The 20801-nt window shown below is 32.1% G+C and overlaps 1 long non-coding RNA gene across 1 annotated transcript; it reads left to right on the top strand.

Annotated features, from left to right (window-relative positions):
- Positions 1 to 13675: 13675 nt before the first annotated feature.
- On the top strand, positions 13676 to 15031 carry LOC132733387 (uncharacterized). The gene is made up of 3 exons (XR_009626160.1): positions 13676 to 13879; positions 14476 to 14577; positions 14892 to 15031. It is a non-coding gene; the product is annotated as an uncharacterized LOC132733387 (long non-coding RNA).
- Positions 15032 to 20801: the final 5770 nt, after the last annotated feature.

Genomic DNA, 20801 nt, shown 5'->3' with positions numbered 1-20801 from the left:
TCCCCCCATGGGCGGGTCACCTCGGGACGGATATTCCGATCCGAACCGCACTATATGACAGATATTATTTGTCAAAATAAAAGCAAGCCCTTGGGCCAAAAATAGGCCGGCCCAGGGGGGTCATTGTTTTTCCCATTATGTATGTAGTAAAAACATAAAAAGTCTTCTTTTAAAAAACCCTTAAAACCTAGAGCTAAGATATTGAGAATGAAACATCTTCTAATAGATGTCTACCATTTTTGTTCAAATAAGGGCCCCTGGGTTAAAATTGGCCCCTTTCCGGGTATCATTGATTTTCCTTATATGTATATAGTAATTACTTAAAAAATCTTCTTTTAGAAAACCCAAAAGGCTAGACTTTAGATATTAAGCATGAACTTAATGAGTGACTACTAAGTTTGTTCAAATAAAAGCCCTTAGGAAAAATTGGCCCAACCCAGAGGTGGGGGGGGGGCATTGTTTTTCCCTTTATGTGTAAAGTAAAAACTTAAACAAATCTTTTTACAGCTAAAGCTTAGATATTTATCATGAAACTTTTTCAAATGGGTGTCTCCCAAATTTGTTCAAATAAAAGCCCCTCGGGGGTCTATATACAGGTGAGCGATTTAATGGCCATCATGGCCCATAGTCTAAAGTGAAGTATTTTGCTCATACAAATGATTTGTTATTACAAAGGGAATTATGGCTTTTTTGTCTAATGTCATGCTTTTAGAGCTTTTATGTTGCTGTTTGTGAAACTATATTTAATTATGCAATTTTATATTATCATAATTTTATGCATTCCGTTGAATACATGAATTTCATAGCTTACATTACAAGGTGCTCAGATGAAGGCTTATGTAACTGAATTAAGTACTGTATAAGTACTTATTTTGGCGGGGGTTTATATTTGGCTATATTGGCGGTCAGGGTCAGTAGCGCCAATTCAAAACACCGCCAATTTAAAGCACCGCCATTTTAGATCATCGCCATTATTCTTTGAAAGGTAGACAACTCATGGTAAAATAGCTTTGGTTTGTCCGAGTAATCTCCCTTGATTATTTGTAATAAAAATAAACATTACAAGTAAGCTGAAATTTTTGTGAAATTATATATCTATATACTGTATTTATTACGAAGATGATCACACGACGAGAAACAAATCTAAGTGTCATATAAAAATCAGATATGGAATCATGTTACACTTTGTACATTTAATTACTTAACGAATTTTATAGTCCTGCCTTAGAGAAAGACTCGGCAATGATGTCGGGCTTTGTGGCTAGTTTAGAAACAGCCTTGACCAGCCATTGTGCATGCAATGGTTTCACAACAGAAGTCCGCAGGTCAATTTTTATATCTGACAAATCCGTCCCAGCAGCTAACCGTTTTTGAATTTCATCACCGTAAAATGATTAAAACTCTGCCTTAAGATAAGACTTAAATAAATTGTTAGGAATGAGATCCAATGGCTGGAGGCGATCCGTACAAGCACCAGGTACAAACACAGCTTTGATTCCATTCCTGTCTAAAAGGTCTAACAGGCTTTGAGAAACATCTCTCTAATCACGATACAAATAATAACAAAAATAGTTCATGTTTTTATTAAAATCGTTCAGAATTAGCACGATGTAAAGATAAAGGTGACCAAGCATAGGTATACCGTATGCCGTAAAATAAACGAGGACAGTCAACTACTGCGTGACCGGTGTTATTTTTATTTATTTTTTTTATTCTTTATTTGTAATCGCCAATTCATGACCCCATATTTATGCCAACAAGTGTTTTAATTTGGCGGTCTAAAAGCGTTTGCGCCAATTTATGACCCCGCCAATTCAAAACACTTTAAAAAACGCCAACATTTGACACCGCAGATATAATGCGCTATACAGTAAATCAATGTCTTTTCTTCAAACCTTTTTTGAATGATCCTTAAGTAAACCTTTACATTAAAGTTATATCATTAGGATACACAATCATCCCCTTTTAGACCTTATTCAATGTGAAATGATAAATACTCCAGTGGTCAAAAAATTTCCTTGTTGAGATATCATTTGTAATGTTAAACTAACCTAAGCATAAACTGATGACTGTCATTCTCTCTCTGTCGTCATTCCTTCTCCTCTCTCTGTCGTTGTCCACAATTTGTTCAAACAATATCTCCTCCTAGAACACCTAATGGATTATGATCAAACTGTACAGGTATGGTCCTTAGGTGCTTTTCTAATACTACTTAAGTTATATAAAGGTCCCATTCGGATACATAAGTAGGTCACACGTGCTATTATAGACTTAAAAATGGAGAAAAAAAGCTTCTAAGAAACACATTGCCCGGAGCTTGGCTTGTAGGCATGTAGCATCACTTTGTGGTTCTTAGCAAGGTATAATATGAATCATACCCATTAGGTCAAAATTGGTCACTTAGTTTACAAAGGCTTACATAGGTAAAAAGATTTAAAACTCTTTCTTGTGAAACTCCAATGTCAGGAGCTAAGTTATGTAAGAGCATGTTATTGCATGGAGCATTTCAAAGTGGGTCTCTATAAAAGTTAGGTCATTTATACCACTTGGGGCAACATTTGTGCCCCGAGGTCTACTTATTTATACAGAATTGTATAATAAAATGTCCTTAGAAACTTCAATGCCAAGAGCTTAGATATTTCGCAGGTAGCATCACCGTAAGGTTCTCTACCCAAGTATGTAAGTCATGGCCCAAGGCTCAAAATTGTCATTGTCCTAGGGGGTCACTGAATAAAATATATAGATGTGTATAGAAAAAAAATATCTTAAATCTTCTTTTGCGCAACTACAATGCACAGAGCTCAGATATTTTTCAATTATTATTGGGCATTGCCAGGAACAGACGAGCGTTAACACCGCATACGGTGTTCTTGTAATAAAATAGAAGCAAAAGCTCAAATTCATTATATATCCATGGTTCTTTTTCATTTTCAATCTACGGCTCACATTTGGAAATTTGTGTTTGAAGTAGTTGTTAAAATTGGATATACGTTGAACTTTACCTGTAAATAACTTTAAACTATTTCCGTCCAATTTCAATTTTAGGTAAAATTCACTTAATATAAATTATTTAATGGTTTCGTCTGATAAGAAAAAAATATGAGGATAAGACATATTGAATTGATTTAAATTTTAACTTGAATCTTCAAGGATTCATTTGTTCCCTTCAATTTAGTTTGTGATATAGGTCATTTTTGAATTTTTCCCAAGTCCGACTTCTACATAAAAGAATCTATCACGTTTTTAGTGCAATATTGTTTTCAATCATGTATGAGGGCCAACACGTCCCTTTTGTTTTACTATCATTTTTTATATAAGGAGTTGTAAGGTTATGACAGTGAACTGATAAGAATGGTACACATAAGAAAATGATACTATGCACTTTTTGTCTCTTACATTTATTTACATGGTGGCCTTCCTTATGTTACATACACTTAAGTGTTATCAAACGATTTAGAGATATGCAATAAAACATCTTGTTTACCATACATTTTGTTCAAACTAATTGCTGAATAATGCTATATAATTTGGTTATAAAACATTTTGTTCGAATTATTTGAAATAAAAAATAAATAAAAAAAGTTATATTTTCTCTACAAATACTTTATCGCCGTTTTAGAAAAGCCAGGTGAATGAGCTTTACACAAAGTGATGTTTTGTTACAGCATGTTCTTCGTTCGCTTTTACCCGCCATGCCAGTACGCAATATATTGTGTACCTCCTTAATCATATGATATATCGTGATTGAACTAGGGATGGTCCGTCTATAAAGGTTATAAAATACACAGGGACAAGAAATAACTTTAAACGGAACAGAACAGAATGTATATTTCATGGTATGTACAAATGTTGCTGCAATGCAGCAATTGAGAAGCTCCGCGCAAAATGCGCTCATTAAAATACCTTACCAAATCATTTCTACGCAATTCAGATAAAGTACTACGAGCGAGACAAAGCAATGATAGTATATGCCATGTGATTAGAAGTTTGGCTTTAAAGAATGGTAAAAGTCTCGGAAAATATTTGTCAAATGAAACTCAATTTCAGTATTATGTCATGCTCTACATTAATTTATTTGCCTATGTATTGAGACATGATATGAAAATTACTAAATAGCAAAAGAATAATCTATGTACATCGGTTTTAGGACCATTTATTGAAATATATATTTAAACTATTTTTGTTAATGATATTTATTGGAAAAAAATCACTCAACTCGGTTCGTAACGTTTTTCTTTTTGCGTGTTCATTTGGATTGATTTGGTCAGTCACTTATAGCAAAAGTTATTTGCAGGAATGTTGGTCCCATATTTCCCACACTCGAGGTTTTGTCAGGACAAGGTCATTATTTCTACATTTTCAATAACTAAACACTAATTCATATTTTATTATCATCACTAGTTCATGGAGATAAATAAATTTTTCACATGTGATCTGCAGTATGCTTGCCAAAGTACACTGGACGTGAGGGATAAGAGTTGACAACGCGCCTGTGTTATATTTGTTGTTTTTCTATATGTCGGCCATGCCTAGTCGGCAGTAGTTCCTTTGTATTATTTCTTCATTATCTCTCTTTCGTCTAATCTGGTAGGTAATTTTATCGTAAAATCATCCATGCAATGATCGATACTAATGGAAGCTAACCTGAACTAGATATGTGCTTTACAACCCCAATTAAATGATGATAAGTATAGCATAGCTCATACGTAAGTCTTTTTTTATAATTACTAAAAATGACACGGAATTATTAGTATGCATTTGCACACACAGGCCTTTAACTTCATTCTCTATCAGCAGATAATTTATATTATAGATATGTGCAATATACAACAATATAACAGCGTAGATATGCACTGATTGGATAAAGTAAACAGTGAATGTCTTTCAATGTGACAGTGGATATATAACACCGATGCTACTTTAGAGCAACGCCTTTTTCAGACGTAGCGCGCAAGATTGAAAAACACTTATTCGACACTACGCTGCTACATGTAACGTTGCGACAAAAGTGCGATGCGTAAACTGGAAATGTTATTTACTGTTTGGTTCCTTCTTTCGGGTATGTTTATAATTATGATTTTCTCTATAGCAAGTGCAGAATATATTTATACATTGCATTGTATATACATTCGTGTGAAAAAATCACATTTCAAATTGAAATAGATCAATGCATTTTGTATTGATAGACTGGGTTTTAGAAAATGGATTGTGTTCCAAAACAAAAAGTAACATAATTTTTTTAAACAGTTCGAGCGTCTATAAATCACAATTGAAAGCATGTCATTAATTGAAACCTTTCAGGATAATACTATTATTTAATCTGGTATTTTTCAGGATTTTTAAATTTAAAATGCAATGTAAAATATTTGTTCCAATTTGTTGGAAACATACATATTTTTAATAGATTTAAATTAACTATCTTTTAATCGTTGAAAGACAAAAATTGTAACACTGTATCCTGTTTATTCCCTAATACCCGCGACAAAATATTTTTTACTATGACATTCTCACTGAATTTGCGGCTAGCATTGTCATGCTTTTGCAACAGTAATGCTTTAGTTTAATCAATTTTTACAATCATATTCAATAACAAGATAATAAATTGAGCAGAATAATTAAAGAATCTTAGCTCACTGAATGCATAATTGCAACGCTTTGAAGTGGTTAAGTAGTTAATCCTGGTACGTAGTTTCTCCGCCATGCGTTGATGCTAATTTGCTAATTTTACCATGCGTTGATTATAATTTTCCCGGTAGTTTCTCCACCATGCGTTGAAGCTAATTTTCCCGGTAGTTTCTCAACTATGCGTTTATAATTATTTTCCCGGTAGTTTCTCTACAATGCGTTGATGATAATTTTCCCGGTAGTTTTGCCACTATGCATTGATGATAATGTTCCAGGTAGATTCCCCGCCATGCGTTGATGCTAATTTTCCCGGTAGTTCCTCCGCTATGCGTTGATGATAATTTTCCAGGAAGCTGCTTCACCATGCATTGATGCTAATTTTTCAGGTAGGTTTTCCACCATGCGTTGATGTTAAAATTCCCAGTAGTTTCTCCGCCATGCGTTGACGATAATTGTTCAAGTAGTTTTTCAACCATGCGTTGATGACAATTTTCCATGTAGTTTCTCCGCCATGAGTCGATGCTTATTTTCCAGGTAGTTTCTCCGCCATGCATTGATGATAATTTTCCCGGTAGTTTCTCCGCCATGCAATGATAATTTTCTAAGTAGTTTCTCCGCTATGCATTGATGCTATTTTCCCGGTTATTTCTCAACCATGCGTTGATGCTTATTTTCCAGGTAGTTTCTCCGCCATGCGTTGATGCAAATCTTCCAGGTTGTTTCTCCGCCATGCGCTGATGCTAAATTTCCCGGTAGTTTCTCCGCCATGCGTTGATCTTAATTTTCCAGGTAGTTTCTCCACAATGCGTTGATGCTAATTTTCCAGGTAGTTTCTCCACCATGCGTAAATGCTTACTTTCCAGGTAGTTTCTTCACCGTACGTTGATGCTTATTTTCCCGGTAGTTTCTCCACGACGTGTTGATGCTTATTTTTCAGGTAGTTTCTCCACCATGCGTTAATGCTAATTTTTCTGATAGTTTCTCCACCATGCGTTGATGCTAATTTTTCAGCCACGCGCTGATGCTTATTTTCCCGGTAGTTTCTCCACCACGCGTTGATGCTAATTTTTCAGGTAGTTTCTCCGCCATGCGTTGATGCTAATTTTCCAGCCATGCGTTGATGCTAATTTTCCTGGTAGTTTCCACGCCATTCGTTGATGCTAGATTTCCCGGTAGTTTCTCCGTCATGCGTTGATGCTAATTTTCCAGCCATGCGTTGATGCTTATTGAAATGTGAACAGTGTTTAATTTCTTTTTAATTTTTGCCGCCGTAGAATGTTTATTTTTTACAATCTATATTAAGCTTACTTTTTACCGGACCATGTGACACATTTCACATTATTTAATATACTCAAGGATTGTTACTATCAGTAAACTGTAATTTGTTTTTGCTTCATTTCATGGAGTTGTCAATATACTATTATTGTATATAAATTTTAGTCATTTTCACTTCCTATTAATTTTGACCTTCTGTAAAGAAAAACAGCACTAAATATAATACGCCCGGATGCGATTAACATGGTAAAAAGAATAGCGTTGCATTTAGTTTATTAGTAATTATTTATAAGGATATTTACACTCGCCGCCGGAAACTCATTTGCCATTCCCATGATGTGTGCCATTGGTGGCGTCTTGTCAGTCTTTTACCGTAAAGGCACTTTCTTTATCTCGAAGGTCTAACCGGAGCATGTCGACAATCCATTTCCAAATTTTTTTCAACAAGTCTTTGTAGCGCTACTACCTCCCTAGTTAGTCACGACAGGTGATTTTTGGTACTTGGGATAGCTTGACCATGATCTGTTTAGTGCCTTCTTCGCGACGTGAACACATCGGGATAGATTGGAGAAGAAGAAAAACAGAATGTAAACCGACCTTGCGTAGATCAGCAAATAAATTGCTTTTCATCGTATTATAATTGTTTTCTTTACACATACCGTCAATTATTTTCAATACGTGCTCATCAATTCAATGGTTTCATTTTTTCGTTTTTATTCTCCTAATTTGGATCGTTTTACGTGTGTTTTATTTTTAATTATAGATTTTACCGAAATAATTTTGTTAAAGCTTCGTGTAAAAGTTGGCAATGTTTCATCTTATTGTTTAACTTTCGTCTTTATTTCATAAGCCGTTTACAACAGATTTTGTTTGATTGATGCATTTTATAGCTAGACAGTCAATGAAAATTGGGTTGGTCAAAACAGTCAAATCATATAAGTATTATTTAAGAGAGTTTAACGGCTTTATTCCATATGACAAATTGATCTCAGTCTTAGTCTTAATGTGACATCAGTCAATCCAATACTTTCAGCATAAAAATCCTACGCACAAAAAAATTAGAAGGTTTTTACTCTAAACAAAACAATTCAAACTAAGCAGCGTTTCTTTGTCATTTTCCAAAGCAAATGTACATGTTAAAGTGTATAATTGAATTTATATACATGCACATCTAACAATTTATATTTTTTCTGATAAATGGTCACTGCCTTAGAGAGTTTATGTATTTTTTGAGAAAGCTGTTTGCTACTCTAAAATTTATTTTACTTTTTTCCTGAATAGCCCGAAACTTTGTCAATTTCCTAGTGAAAACAGACACATTTAAGCCTTTTATAAATGTTCATTTGGGTACAATGCTTTTAAAACAATCATTTTTGATGTGAACGCTTTTCTATGATCAAGGTTCTTTATACGAGTTTAAGCAAAAATACTGATTATTCTAAATAATCGCGTGCTTTAACACAGATTCTTTAAATTCCTGTGAGATACTATATCTTTGTACGAAAGGAATTTCACGAGATGCAACAAAATGAAGAAAAAATCTGTAAAGCAAATTCAAATGAAAAAAAAAATGTAACGTGGCTTAATCATAATGAAATGAAGCATTTTCATAGACATTGTCTTTACTTTTATTCATCATTTGAATGAGGTATATAAATAAGATCATACACAAATAACGCTATGATAAATTCATCATATAACGCGTTATCTAATGGCCTCTGATGACTGTAATAGTTATTGTCTTTTTATTGTTTAATTTGATTTGTCATTTGAATAAGATTATACAAAACAACATCGTGATATATTTCTTATTCCTTATTACCCCTTATCTTATGAACAACGACAATTTGTTTAACGTCTTACTTACTTTTCTTTTCTTACTAGACTATCAAATGTAAATTGTATTTTATATTAACAAAATCTTGTTTGAAAATGACCATTTTGAAGGCCGTCGGAATCATTTATATTTTAACAGTTATTGTTGTAGATGAAGTTATTTATATAATTTAAGCTGTATTAAACAAGTTGAACTGCAAATTTTAAAAGGCTTTTAACAAAACTGTTCTGTCGTATCAAATATCAATTAAATTGAGTCAGTTAGGCGTTGGTATAAGGTTCTTTTCAGAGCTTGCAAAATTGTCTTTTTTACACCTCTATAAAGACAGTTTTAATTCGAGTAATTGAGATAATTGACAAGTGTTATACTTAAGGTATTTTAGTTAACAGCGTTACAGTCATTGGGTTTTAATACTTTTATAAATTTTCAATAACTTTATATTAAATTTCTTACATGTTTTGAATTATGTAATTTTTAACATGGACTTTTGAAGAGTTTCCTTTGTAAAAGAACAATAAAGATATTGAGTCATCACAATTCAAAACGTGTTTGTAAAGGAAAAAAATATAAATGGACAAAATAAATTACCATGTTAACTTAATTTGAAATTCTTTCTTACAAACATATTGAGATGAGACTTGTATTTATAATAGAGTATAGCTGGTTTAACGGGTTCCCGAGTACATTATTAAATTCTTTCCGCATTATTGGACAATTTCTATCACAATTATTATTATTATTTTATCATCATTATTATTATTTTATCATTATTATTATTATTATTATTAAGCATAGTCGTCGTCGTCATCATCATCATCATCATCATCATCATCATCAACAACATCATCATCAACATTATTATTACATATATTATATGCACTCAAAAGATTTTTAATATTTGCTAGTCCACTGTCGCTATCTTGTCAGCCATTTAAATTGCTGCAGCTAGATATTTTTAAACAGATCTACAGACCATCTTTGATTTTTTATTTCTGATGTTTGAGCTTATCAATTGGTCGTTTGTCTAATCTCTCATGATTCTTTTTTTATCATAATAAGGATTATTTTAAAGTATGAGCGATACGTGTGACCTTGGTCAGGTATATACAGGCTTAGAACTACACCATTTTCAATAAAAAAGATAGCTTCTTAGCACCAAAAGCTAATGGGGAGTTCTTTAATTTATTTACCGGCCGCCGATAGGGGCGCGTTGACGCCATACCAACACTAATTCTTTACAAAATAATGTTGCGAAAGAAAAGCTTACATATCTGCATGTTTGCATGCAAAACATTATCCAAACCTGAGATGTTGTCAAATTTCGTTCGGAAAGTAGCGAGCTACCTTAACGTAATGGATTTATACCATATTATTCACGAGTATTGCATGGTCACAATTTTAATAACTCGATATAAAATAAATAAATGACAGCATTCCATCTTTTCAGCGACACACACACAAAAATTAAAATATTTTTACTCTAACCAAAAGATCAATTCAAACTGAGCAACGTTTCTTTGTCATTTTCCGAAGTGAATGCACATGTTAAAGAGTATAATTGAATTTATATACATGCATATCTATCAATTTACATTTTTTCTGATTCTGATTAATAGTAATTGTCTTAGAGCGTTTATGTAATTTTTGATATAGCTGTTTGGTACTCTAAAATTTATTTTACTTTAATCATCAATAGCCCGAAACTTTGTCGCTTTCCTAGTAAAAACAGACACATTTAAGCCTTTTATAAATAGTCCATTGGGTACAGTTCTTTGAAGACTATCATTTTTGATGTGAACGCTTATCTATGATCAAGGTTTTTTCTATGATCAAGGTTCTTTATACGAGTTAAAGCAAAAATATTGAATATTCTAAATCATCGCGTGCTTTAATACAGATTCTTTAAATTCCCGTGAGATACGTATATCTTTGTACGAATGCATTTCACGAGATGCAACAAAATAAAAAATATACAAATTCTATAAAGCAAATTCAGATAAAAACAAAAAAAGATTTTAAATGTAAACGTCGGTTTAACATGATTAAAAGAGGCGAGTTTTATAGGCGTTGTCTTTAACTTAATTTATCGTTTGAATAAGATGTATATATAAAATCATACACAAATAACTTCATGATAAATTCCTTATGAAAACACGTTATCTAATGACCTCCGATTACTGTATTATAGGCATTGTCTTTAATTTGGTTTATCATTTGAATTAGATTATACACAAATAACATCATGATTAATTCAATATGCCTTATTAACCCTAATCTTACGACTAACGGTAATTTGTTTTATGGCTTTTTTACTACACTGTCAAATGTAATTTGTATTTTATATTAACAATATCTGGTTTGAAAATGACCATTTAAAGGCCGTCGGAATCATTTGATTGTAAATTTTTATTGTTGTAGATGAAGTTATTTATATAATTTGAGCTGTATTAGACAAATTGCAACTGCAAATTATAAAAGGCTTCTGTCGTATTAAATCCATTATCACTAAAATTGAGTCACTAAGGCGTAGGTATAAGGTGGAGTTCTTTTCAGAGCTTGCAAAATTGTCTTTTTATACTGCTATAAAGACAGTTTCTATTTGAGTAATTGTGATAAAAGACGACAAGTATCATACTTAAGGATTTTTAGTTAACAGCGTTACAATAATTGGGTTTTAATACTTATCTAAATTTACAATACTTTTATATTAAATTTCATACAGGTTTTGAATTATATAATGTTTAACAAGGACTTCTGAAGAAGTTCTTTTGTAAAAGAACAAGATAAATATTGAGCCATCACTATTCAAAATGTGCTTTTAATGGAAAAAATATAAATGGATAAATAAATTTTTATAAATATTTTAATTTGAAATTTTTTCTTACATACATATTGAGAAGAAACTTGTATTTACAATAAAGCATAGCTGGTTTAACATACATGTATTACCGAGGACAATTATTAAATTCTTTCCGCATTATTGGACAATTTCTATCACAATTATTATTATTATTTTATCATAATAATAATAATAATAATAATAATAATAATAATAATAGTAATAATTATTATTATTATCATTATTTTAAGCATTTATGTTGTCGCCTTCACCACCACCACCACCACCACCATCATCATCATCATAATTATCATCATCAACATTATTATCACATATAGTATACGCAATCAAAATATTTTTAATATTTGTTAGTCCACTGTCGCTATCTTGTCAGCCATTTTAATTGCTGCACGCTACATATTTTTATACAGATCTAAGGAACATCTTTAATTTCTTTCATTTCAGATGTTTGAGATTGCCAATTAGTCGTTTTACTAATTTCTAGCGATTCTTTTTTTATATCATAGTAAGGATTATTTTAAAGTACAAGTAATCCGTGTGACCTTGGAACATGCAAAGGCTTAAACCTACACCATTCTCAATAAAATAAAATAGTTTCTGAGCATCAAAGGCTAATAGAGAGTTCCATCAATTTGTTAATACAACCTGTTTTTCAAAATTCCGACTTAAATCGTAAAATGCCCCCATTGTTATCTATATTTCTTTTAGACAAATTATCTTCAAATATAATTGTTTGAGAGGGAAACATTGTGATTGTAAATCGATCACTTTGTAGGCGAACGATACACAGATATCAAGGAGAAAGGATTGAGAAAATGCTTCATTCATTCCGTTTTTTTCTTCTTTTTGTTGAAACGCGATAGGCAAGGTATCTTGATTTTGTTTTTGTATTGAAAATGTTTACAGTTTTTATCATTATTATTATCATTATTGCTCTTTGTTTATATTTTTACCTCTCATTGGGGATTCTGACATCGCAATCATGCTATTACAATATACGTGTTTGATTTATAATTTATTTGATAAGGAACCTTAGGACACAGTTCATAGTTCTGTTTAAAAAATCAAGTCCTTTGTTTAAAATACGGATACATTTCTAAAATCATATGAAGTAATTAATAATCTTATTAATACTAGATTTTTTTTTTGTGAAACATAACTATTTATTGTCGTTTCATGTCCGACCGTTATACATTTGTGTAGGTTATATTATAAGTTTGCATTGAAATCAAACACATGAGCATCAGATGAAGAGAAATGTTTAAATACAACGTGAGTTCTTAGCCTCGACCTTTAAACCTTTTTCTGAGTTATGTTTTAAATTTTAGGTTAGTGAACATTCTGTGGGAGTTTCTGACCAATCAAATACCTGAGATCTGAGTTTGAGCTTAGCGAGTTTCTTTATAACTTCGTACTGATCCTTAATCCTTTATATAGAGCCAATATTCTTCTATTTTTCCTGCGTTATTCATGTTCGGTCATTATGTTTTACAAACAGGGGGAAATGTGTCGGCGTCGGCAGCACATCAACTTGCACCAGAACATACCCTAAAGACATGTACACAAAGAAAAGGATACGAAGTTAAATGTGAAGATTTTCTTCAAGGTATACTGAGATTTTTTCCAATCACAATACATATGTATACATGTCGAGTATGAAGTGCAACAAAATAAGTTTAAAATATTTATACTTACATTTTTTTAAAGCTTTCTAAGGTTTTACTTTTTGGGGGTTTCTAGCTGGACCTCTGTACAATATTCTCGTATTTGATAATCAATTACACATTTGTGTTGACAAATAATGAAAATAATGTATTTTATCTCATTTATCTAATATCAATATTGAACATAGCTATTAACAGTTCATAAGTATATTAATTTCACAAGACTAAATGACGAACATTCATTTTGTTATACAGAGGAGGCGGATGACAACAAAAGCCTTTGGCCCGCAGGTCCTTACGTTTTACCTATGACACGTTATGGTTGTCCGGAGTCATCTTCATATGGATGGCGGGAAGGTTACATAGATATCACGTGGACAAAATCTCAACATGGGCATATGCGAATAAAAAACAGCGAGAGTATATATGAAACAGTTATTAATGTAACAAAAGAACATTTCTTTGAAAATCCAAACAGACATATGATTGTGTCAGCAAGTCCAGACGAGTTTAAGTTTAGTTTTTGCTATAAAATCAGAAGAAACACAACCGTAGATATTGGTGCATGGCCCAACTGGAAGTTCAGTATTTACGGAACAGAAAATGGCTGTCCAGAAGGTTGTAGTTCATCTATCTCCCTAATTCATGGCTATTTTGATCCTCTAAACGCGATAAATGTAGAAAAAAATGAATTTCTAAACAAACGCAAATCCCGTTATTTGTCTTTCCTTTTGTTTTAGTGAAATATATAATTAGACAATTTCCTTTGTTGTATCAACTAGTGTGAAATTTGATACACTTTCACTATCTTTGAAGTAATTACATTATTGTCTGGAATTTCATCTGTTTCATTTCTATTTTAAGTGTTTAATATAAAATAATCTGTTTATAATATTTCGGCAAAAAACTTTTTCCTAAAGAATTTCCGCCGCAGAATAATGAATTATGTGGAAGTTAATTAATAAATTAATATGCACATTTTTTGCACATTTTTTTCAATTTACCGTTATGAATGCCATTGAGATATCATAACGAATATTTTCTTTGACAACCGTGTCACAATCTCTATAAACGATTTCAGGTAAAATGTTTTGTACTATCATGTATTAACCTTGCTTAAACAGTACCACGACTGGCCGAACTGTCGAAAAAACGTGAAATAGTTTTTTTGTATATCATCTGAAAAATTAAAAACTGACATTTCAATTATTCAGGATTTGTGCAAAGCACTTCTGAGATAGTTCTACCAAATATTTCTCGATGGGACTCGTACGGGTATTTGCCTGACTTTGCAATCATAAATAACGGGACAAACGGTGGGTATAAATTTGTATATTATATATCAGAATTAAAGATTTGATGAATAATTGTATCATACGTAAGTTAATATACAAAAGAGAATGACAAACTTGGGAAATGACGAATAAGGGGAATGCCGAAATAGGGGAATAACGAACGATTAGTAAGTAACAGTAAGTAACATTTAACATTTAGGGTTAATAAGGGACTTAAAGTAATAAAGAAGCAAAAGTTTACAATATTAAGCAAACAATATTAAGTTAATACTTCATTAAACAATAAGAAGCAAAGAGGTGATTCTAACACAAATTAAAACCCTCCATTTGATCAGATTTGCTACAAATTCAACTGTGCTCAAGAAATATTGAAATTAAGACAGACAAGAATTCTACTCTGAAGGAAGAAATTAACGATGAAACCCATTTTATCAACATAACTAACCATAAAATTTACTGGACAAGCTTTTATCTTATCAAGGCAAGTACAAAGGAAGTATTTATCTTGATATTATAGAGAATATTTTATTACTTGATCAAAGTCAGTAGAAACTTCAAAATTTCACTACGCTTGCATGCTACAAAATAATAATTATAAAAGTATTGAGAACGTGATTTTTATAAAAAGTTGCATGTTAACCCAATGTTTGCCTGAGTGTCATGGACGTTGTGCGTATAACATCTCCATTAATTTGTTATTTTAAAAAACAATTGAACGATTATTTTTTTAGAATAGCCAAACGCCATGTCCGGCATTTCACAACCAAAAAACATCCGAAGAGATACTATATTTCCAACAACCTAGCAACAATAATGCTCAGCGTGAACTGATAGAAACAGACCCATTCTGCTATTACGAACTGAATATATACTCTGATGGTAAGTTTACCTTATGATTACATACAATTTAAAGAATAAAGAATTATTATTATCTATAATCAATATTTCTTTAAATTTCATAATCATATATGAACCTTGTTTAAAGTTAAAATGAACAATCAACTTGATATTTAAATTTATTTTTAGATTTGGACACCTGGCTCCTGGACAAGAGATTGAAAAATGGTAAGTTTACTGTTTCTTGTTTATACTTCCGGAGTTACTTCGGGACCTACAGGGTATGACGGTATGACGTTGCCCTGTACGTCTGTTCGCAGTCAACTGGTTTCCACAGGGTAACATTTGAAAGATCATAATGACTGTGTTTATATTTGGCATGTACGCTAGTATATTATATCAAAACTCAGGTAAATGTCGATTTTCGTCGCAATCAGCTCAGTATTTAAAGAATTTTGATATTGTGTTTCTATTTGTAAGTATATTATAGGGGGCTTGTTTAAAAAGTTCTAAATCCTCATTTGTGCTATTCATGACAATAAATTTGCTATCTACAGTAGGGTGAACGTTTCGGTTGTCAAAAATAGCGTTTTTCGTGCGTCCGTTTTTCGTGTAACGTGCGTGCGTATAGCGTGCAACGTGCGTTTGCTGAAACGCTTTCTCAAGCGTGCATCGTTTACAAGCGTTTAACGTTTATCGTTTTCCGTGTATCGTTTTTCGTTTATCGTGCGTCTGAAAGCGTGCGTTTCTTATTCCCAGAAACGTTTAGCGTGCGTCTGCGTTCGTCTAAGCGTTTAGCGTCTGTTAACTTATTATTGAGAAGTAAAAGAATATCTTAGATATATTATGTAAATTTCTTGTTTCTTAAACATGTAAGAGATGTTCTGTGTCCCTGTCAAAGAATAGAAATATTATATAAAGAAGTATTATTGTGATATTTACATTAAAGTTTTAAAGTTTGTGACCTCGCGGCGAATACAGGTCAGATTTCTACATGCTTTACGCCGAAGATTAATTAGTTTTAATATCCTATTTTACATACGCATAAGATATAATTACTAATTCATTGCAACATTTTTGATATTCAATTCAGCAAACAGGTGTTTATATGCGTACCATTATATATTAGATATGAAGTTCGTAAGAATCAAATGATGGTAATCAGACTAGCACCCCACCCCCATTACAAGTTCATCTTCTGACTTTTCATTAAAGATCGACTGTCCGAATCCTATCCGAATACTATTTAGGGTGATAATTATTTAGACAGTTCCTTCCTATTTTTCTTGACAGATTTATATTGATATGTAACAGCCTGGCAGGGACTCAAACCCCTGACACTCGGGATACGATTCCGCGGCTCTTGAGTTCCTCTGAGCTATTCGGCCGCTTACGCGTTTTACTTGTTGAAATACTGAATAGTTATAAACCTACTGTGTATGCAAATATTTCTTCGAATTTCCTAGGGTTACTTAGCATTGTGAATTAATTTCTAGCTGGGCTATACAAATGTATGTCAATCACAAGGTGAGAAAAAAAGTGCATCCTGACATGGACTCGAACCCGTGACCCTCTAAATACCGTACCGCAGCTGTACCGACATTTGTTAATAGTTTCATTATTTGTACATGTATAGTGAACATTTTAATAATCAAACATTGTACATTGTACTATTTCTATATTTTTGTACAAATAAAAATAGCTTGATTTTTTTTCTAGATAAAAAATTCTATGATGGCTAAAATATACCATGTTGTACTTTTTAGACATGTAATCACAACAGACAGGCTAAGCCACCCTTTACAAAATTCCCCTATCTGTCAGCTCATAATCAAGGCATAGACTACTATTTTTGTATGTGGAGTGAGCTTTAAATTTACTGTTCACTTATAAACCGTATAACACTGATAGCGAACAGATGCGCAGTCTGGTCTGGATCCATGCTGGTCGCAAACCCATTATGTTGGTTTTATCCTGACGCGGCTCAAATATATCTTTATCTTATATGAGGTCCATAATATAACCCACTTTGATAAACATATATAGCTTCCTTGATTTTTTTTTCTGTATATTATCTAAAATCACTTTTAAGGTTTATCAATCCGTAATCATTACTTAACATAATACCCCTTTGAGATACCCGAGATGAGCCTGTGTCGCCCTTTGCTAACTTAAAAGTATATAACCTTTCCATATACAACCATATAATTCTTTGAAGATTTTTCTCAGCTGAGTTAGATAGGTATGCTGTAGTCCCAAGTCACTTGTTTAACTTTCCTCAAGTAAGTTATAAACCACATAACTGATAAAATTCTAACTATAATATACTTAAATATCTCCTTTGTATTTATATAAATTTACAAAAACCCATTTTGCATACTAATATATCTTTTGGGACCTGTACAATTTCAATTGATTGTAATTTTAATTTTCCTTCAATATCAATTTTATGCTTCATAGCTAGGTCAGTTCACAAGATCCCTATGAAAAGTAATGTAATTGAAATAAACTTTATTAATTAAAAGCTTTAATAAGATGACTTAAAAAAGAAGATTTCAAGAATTGTCCATGAAGAATATAAATGTTATAGTAAATTCTATGTGGACCCCAACTATTTAGGAAAGCAGTGCCACATAAAATGTTGATACACCGGGTTATTTTACCTTAAACTTAACCTCTTAGGAAATGATACAGAATTTTTTTATATAACATAAATCTATTATATTAATTAACAAACATATCTAATTGACTAGAATAAGGTAGTCCTAACAAATTTCATTACAAAATATGAGAATTATGGCAAATCTCCTAAGATGCCTAAATGTCCAAGATAATGCACTAAATCACTACAAAATATGAAAATTTTACCTAATTATAAGAGCCTTGGAAATTAAAATAGCTATAAGAGGAACATTAATCTATCATATTAATTAACAAACGTATCTAATTGACTAAAGTAAGGAAGTCCCACCAAATTTCATTACAAAATATAAGAGTTATTGCAAATTTCCTAAGATACCTTACTGTCTTAAGATAGAACACCAATTCACTACAAAATGGGGATTTTTACCTTATTATAACAGCCTAGGAAATGAAACAGAATTATAAGTGCAACATAAATCAATACTATTAATTAACAAGCATATCTAATTGATTGAAATAAGAATATCTCAATAAATTACATTGAATATTCAAAAAATTATGGCTTATTTCCTATGATGTATAACTATACAAGCTTACACACTAATTCATTAAAAATGGGAGTAATATCACTTGATTATAACCTCATGGTAAATGAATCAAAGATATATAAGCAACATAGTATTATTATATTAAGTTATATACCTACATCAAATTGACTTATATAAGAAAATCCCAACAAATTTCATTGAAAATTAAGAAATAATGGCTAATTTTCTATAATGCCTTATTAATAACTTTACCACACTAAATCATTTAAAATTTGGGTAAGTTTACCAACTTATAACCTTCTGGTCACTGAAACAAAGTAAGTAAAGCCAAATAATGTTATACTATCAAGTAACTACTACATCTAATTGACTAAAATAAGAAAACCCCATTGAATTATATTGACAATGAAGAAAGATTATTATTGAGGGCAAATTTTCTATGATGAAGCAAATACATTACATCTTTAAAAATTTTACCTTATTATAACCTCCTAGGAAATGAAACCAAGTTAGTAAGGCAACATATTACTATAATATTGAGTTACAATTACATCTGTTTGATTGATATGGAAAAAAATCCACCAAATTTCATTGAAAGATAAAAAAAGGTAAGGCAAATGTCTTATAATGCAGGCAGAGGGGTTCAGATCCACTATCAGTAAGGAAGTGTTCCCTTCCCCGTCAGGGGACCATTACTGGCATGGTATATGGAATCATAAAAAAGATACTGTTAAACTGATTTTTTTCATTTTTACAGCTCAGAACTGTTTACTATTAAGGGGAGAAGATGTGCAAGCAGACTGATAGCTTAGCCGGTAGTCAGCTTCGACACTGTATTCAAGGGGTCCCTGGCTCAAGTCCCAGTTAGGCTGCATATTTTTCTCACCCTTTGACATTTGACTACCAACAGTTAGTAATGAAATAATGTGAAATTGGCCTTGAAGTTTCATACCATCACCTATTCCAAAGGGAACTGTGATGGATGGTATAAAACTCAAAGTCCTATTTCACATTGTTCACTGTACCCATTCAAGGACGAATTTCAATAAAGCAGGGGAATATGTAATGGTTCCGAACTGTTCACTATATAGGGAGATGATGCGTATGCAGCCTAATACAATATAGTTCAGTCGGTTGAGTGGCAGAACAGTATTCCAACGGTCCCGGGTTAAAGTCCTGGTGAGGCTGCACCTTTCTTTTTTAACTTGTGACAGTAACAAAAAGGAAGGTATTAGGCATTTAATGTTCCTTAATAATAATATAGCATATCATAACATAATTATAGTGCATAAAATGTCAATAAATTTCAATGCTATGAAACATAATTTTATTTTCTGATGCGCTGCTCTTTTGGTAAATCCATATACTTTACGGTTTACACATGATTCACAAATTATTGGAGTCCAACACTCCTCCCCTCCTGGCACTTATGGATCGAGGTGCATGAGGCTGACAAGTTTCTCCATTTTCCTCATTTTTTATTGCTTACAGTTTCGGGCCCAAAATAGAAGTTTATTCTTAATATAACACTTTAATTCATTAAATTTCATTAGGCATTTCATAATTCTATAATCATTCTTATCTGTTATATTAAAACATATTTTATCAATATCTTTTTATGGAATTTAATTTTTTTGAAAAAAAAAAAAAAAAAAAAATAAACATATGCATGTAGTTTTACAGCTGATAATTTTTTCAGAACTCATATAAAACTCAAATTCTAACACAACCCACATTTTTCCCTATTGAACAAAGAAGAACAGAAAGTGTGTGTTATTATGCAACAGATGCACAGTTGACATTCTATATTTAGACATGTGACGTAATCATTTAACACGTGATGAAACCACTAAAAATCTGACGCCCGGAAAATAAGTACGGAAGCAAATAAGGCTCAATATTGCTTATCTATCAAGTACGGCAACATTTATTTGTTGATGTCGTGTTAGAATTGAAATTATATATCCAAATCGGTGATTTTATCGCTTGATAACATCAATGTTTGTCGTTCGGATGCGCATCATTATATCACTTGGGCTACGCCCTCGTGATATAATTCCTCGCATCCGAACTCCAAACAGCATACATGCCATAACGTCCCAGATGCCGGGATTGTCCCGGAAATCGGATGTCTGTCCCGGAGATGTCCCGGGCATCGATTTGATCCCGGAAAAAAAATCATGATATTTTGCAAAATTTTCATAAATTTTCTTAAAT

Source organism: Ruditapes philippinarum, unplaced genomic scaffold (genome assembly GCF_026571515.1).
Source record: "Ruditapes philippinarum isolate M1 unplaced genomic scaffold, ASM2657151v2 ctg3843_1_1_1_1, whole genome shotgun sequence".
Taxonomy (NCBI): domain Eukaryota; kingdom Metazoa; phylum Mollusca; class Bivalvia; order Venerida; family Veneridae; genus Ruditapes; species Ruditapes philippinarum.
The sequence above is the reverse complement of the archived record's forward strand: the minus strand, read 5'-3'. Positions and strand labels throughout refer to the sequence as shown.